This window comes from Pygoscelis adeliae, unplaced genomic scaffold (assembly GCF_000699105.1).
Source record: "Pygoscelis adeliae isolate BGI_AS28 unplaced genomic scaffold, ASM69910v1 Scaffold1000, whole genome shotgun sequence".
In the NCBI taxonomy this organism is placed as follows: domain Eukaryota; kingdom Metazoa; phylum Chordata; class Aves; order Sphenisciformes; family Spheniscidae; genus Pygoscelis; species Pygoscelis adeliae.
The window spans coordinates 239,100-243,598 of NW_008823952.1; positions in this window are offsets into that span (position 1 = coordinate 239,100).

Here is a 4,499-nt window from a genome sequence, read left to right on the forward strand (position 1 = left end):
TCAACCCTGCAGTTGTAGAAGGCTGTCTATGCATCCGTGAACATCTGAGGCCGGAGTAGGATTGTCTGAGGTCACCTATAGCTTGCAGATGAGCACCTGAGGATCTTTCTAGTGCGTATGTGCCAATGGAGTGACTTGCAACTTCGTCAAGTCACATGCACGGTTTGGAAAGGGGCCCTCCGGTCCAGAATGTCACCTTGACTGCGTGGACCTAGGAAAATTACAGGGATGTGAGAGACCAGCTTGCGGGAGGCACGTCTGGCTCTAGCATGTGCTTCAAGGAGCCTTCGCTTATGACTTCTGTAGGGCAAGGTAATGGCCCTACAAGGTCAAGATACCGTTAATGGGTTTTGCATTTCAGAGAAGTCACTGAAACAGAGGGAAGAATCGGGACCATCTCAAACATCAGCCTTTTATCCTTACTTTCAAAAGCTAATTACCTTTTCCGGGTCTTGCATGTTTAATGGTATTTTTTCTTCTGCTCCATCTCTCCAGCAGGCTTAAAAGGAGCAGGAAAAGTAAGCGTGCCCTTCCTAGCTATCCTCCCTGGTGTCACGGTAGAATGGAGAAGGGAGAGTGTAATCCCCGTCAGGCGTCTTCCCCAGTCCTTTCTGGGTGCTGGATGGAAGGCAAAGTGTAACGGAGTTGTTTGTACGGCTTTCCATGAGACGACAGACAACGGTACTACTTGCATCCAGTCCTAAGCGTTGCCATAACAAGTAGAGCTTTCATGCTGTGATCAGGGTGTGCCGAGTGTGGCACGGACCGGGAGGCGAGAGAACCTCTGCTGCAGTCACCTAAATAGCTGCAGCCCACTGGTGATGAGTGGAAAGGAGGAGAATCATTTCCGCTTCTGAGGCAGAATGAATTTCCTTACATAGGCAGATTGCGATGTCGTTAAAACCTACACCCAGATCGCTTTTTCAATATTGCACGTTGAACAGTATTTATTTTTTAAAAATATATCTTTCAGGAATGTTTTATTTGATAAATTTCAAAAAATATCCAGAGTTTTTCCTATGTTGGGCTTGAAACAAGAGATTAAAGCAAGAGCAAAATGTGGCAGATACTTTTTTCCCCATAAGCTTTTCAGTGGTGAAGAATAAGTGACTAAGAAAGAATAAATTTGTCCCCGCTTGGGGGGGATGGAAAAGTAAATATTAAATAATGTGTTTTCTGTATTAGGAAGTACACCTCTGTGAGCCAAAACAGACTTGAAAAGTATTTAGCATTGACGTTTAATTCTGTATATACTTCTTCAGCCTACAGGGTGCCAGAGTTCCCTGCAAATTAATTTTTAAAATAGCTATGTTAAAGTAACTTGCTCAGGGTGTCATCAGAAAGTCGTCGCTCTCTCTTGCTTAACGTTGAGAGTAAGGCAGTCATCAGTTACCACCGTAGGAATATGGTTCCATATGTTCTTAGGCTGTTCATAAAGCTGTTTTCTTCTTAGATCTTCTGCCCACTCCTCCTCACTTTTCAGCCATTACAGAAATGCTTAATGTAAAACCTGCATGAAGCAAGAGTATTTTAAATCTTCATATAACTGGAATGCTTTTTGCCATCACTTGATCAAGTCTGTCATGCTCTCCAGCACAGCTTCTTTAAATGCGCTATTTTGCACTTTGATTTAGAGAAGACTTATCTTTTGTGATGTTACTTCTTTTTATATGAGGACTGTTTCTAAGGTTTCTGTAAAGCGTAGATTCCCAGCCAACTTTAAGAAAACTAAAGTGGACAGAGCCTTTTTCACGGCTCTTCAACAACAAACTGAGACTTTTGAAAGTGCAACCAAACTTCATCTCTTAGAAGACGACTGCAAAATGCCTTTCTCCAGGTATCACCTTCCTCTGAGTTTTGAGCTTTGCCTCAGCAGACCTTAAAAGGGCTTAAGGATGTTCTTGGACCTGAACCAGCAAACATTTTAAGAGCGTGCAGCCATTTTGAAATTGAGTTTTAATACGTCAGCAACATAAAATAAAACTAACATAAGGTTTTAAATTGCCAAACACTTTTTGGCTTTTGCGCTCTTCTTTCTATTGACAAGGCCAAGCGGAGATTTACCCAGGATTTTATAAGATACACAGGGGAACTGGAGCAGCGGATCTTGGAACCGTCGGAATCGATGAGCGGACTGGAATGTACGGCACCTTATTTGTGTTACGGTTGTACTGAGAGGCCCAGGTATGATGGGCTTTATAGACAGGAGTAAGTTCAACAAGCACTGAGGTCTAAAAAGAGAAAGCTGGGCAGAGCATGGAAGAGAAAACAAGGAGCTGCCTTATGTAAGGTGATGTAATAGATGAAGGACCAAGCCGGCAAGCAGAACGTGGGGTTCATGTTTGGTAGGCGGTTGCCCTGATCATTGGATGAAACAGCTTATATTACAAGAGGGAATGCCAAATTTCTGGGTCGATCCTTGCGAAACAGCTATTGAAAACGTACGTTTCCATGTAGTCACTGCAGCGTGCCAAGGCAAACGGTCTCTGACCCTCCGGACAGAGCAGTTTATGGCCACCTTCCCCGGCTGAGCCTGGCTTGCTCTTCCAGTGCAGGTCTAAAGTCTTTGGGTTGGTTTACGTTTGTGAAGCAGCACGCACGTACCTGTGTCTCCCCGTGAAGAATGGTTTTACTGCTGGCTTGCTGAGCTGTATCTGAGCAAACCACAGGGCTCCTGCACAGTGGTTTGTCCCACGTAGAAACGGAGGCATAATGAAACCGAGTCACCTCACAGAACCACTGCGTGGGGTTTTTGTGGAATTTCTGTCTTTGTCCAGCTCACCTTGTGCCCACGTAATGTTCAGTACAGTCACGTCGGAGATTTCATTGCTTAAAAGTTGTGGTAGAGTTGAGGGCTCAGTGTTGTGCTAGGGACACAACTGAAGCCCGCGAGCATCCCAGTGTGGCGGGAATCCTGCTCCGAAGCCTCTGCAGGGGCAGTGAAAGGAGATTTAAAAATGAATGGTACGTGAGTCTCGGAAAGTTTGTGGTGTCAGGGAAGGAGGGGCAGCTGGTTCTTAAAAGCGGGTGTCCCTTGACCACTCCGTACTCTGCAATTTTGAAAAACTTAAGGCCTTTTAGAATATTGTTATCATGCCAAGGTAATCTGTTCATTAATTCTTGATGCTGCAATTTAAGAGCTGTCCAGGGTTGTTTTTAAAGTGCTTTTGTTGGGAGATACATTAGTGGTTATGCTAACTAATCTTTCTCACTCGGTGCTGAGCCACAATCTGATTTTGATTTCCTTTTCAAATAATTTACTGCTCAATAGTCTAATTTAGCCAAATGAGCTAAAATACATTGTTTCACTTACTAGGAGGGAAATGACAAATTTCATAAGAGCGAGTCTCCTGGGGAAGCACAGCGACTGCGTTGGCAGAAAGCCCTTGTGGATTCCCTTGTGTTGGACTCCGGGAGGCTCGGGGCTGTGCCAAACGGTGGGCTGGTGCCGGCGACCGAGCCTGCCGTGAGTCCAGCTTTGCTCCATTCCCCTGCAGCGGTCTGGGGTTCATCCGGATGCTGCAGCATCCCGGAGGGAACGTGAAATGGGAAAATGGTGCCAGGGAAAGGGCTTCAGCTTTTCAGTGCACACAAATTGCTTTTTTTCCTTCAAGCTGAGTGAGTAGTAGGTGCATTGAGTGTGCTGGTATTAAGCAACCACAGTTCTAATTTTGCCTCTCCAGATGGCTGCGTGTGATTCTCCCGGTGCTTTTTGATGTGCATGTTCGCTAGCGGGGAGATTAAATAGCGGGTCTGTATTTTAAGGCTGGTGATGGAGAGATGAGATCGATTCTGCCTCACGTTTACATGATTCATTCCACAGGTTCTGTATAAAGCAGCGAACCTTAACATCTCGCTAATTAGAGGCAATGAGAGCACACGACTGCCTGGAGTTGGTGCACCAGCGTGGAACGTGCTCGAAATTGCCAATGAGTGGGGACGATGGGTGTCTGACTCGTGTCTGCTGGGGTGGGGGGCTCTACCATGAGATTTTCTTTCTGCTTACCTGTCAATCTTCCTTTGCAGGTGAGGTGCTGTCGTGTAAAAACACGGTTCGTTGTGGTAGCTGTTAGCGAGGTTTGGGACGGAGGCACAGGCTACACGAACACTGCCATAAAGACGGTCTTGTGCACTGGGCAATGGCGTGAAGTCTGGGTTCAGCCGCCAGTTCTGCTCCCGAATCTGTGGTCCTTAGCTGCTTTGGGCCTCGGTTCTTACCTGTTAGATAGGGATAATAGTGCTCCTACCCTCGCGCGACGAAAACGTGCGCTCTTGGATGGGAGGTTTTGCTTCTGCTCTGTCTGAGGTGTCTGGTAAAATGGATGGCTTGGAGTAGTTATTCATGATGCACTGGTAGGTATGTAACACTTCGTAAAGGAGATTATTCTTTAAAAAAGCAGAAAATGCTATTTTTTACCATGGAATTTGTTCGTCTCTTTTTGTACAATTCATGCTTTGATTTTCATGCATTAACTCTCTCTCTCTTTCTTTCTTTCTTT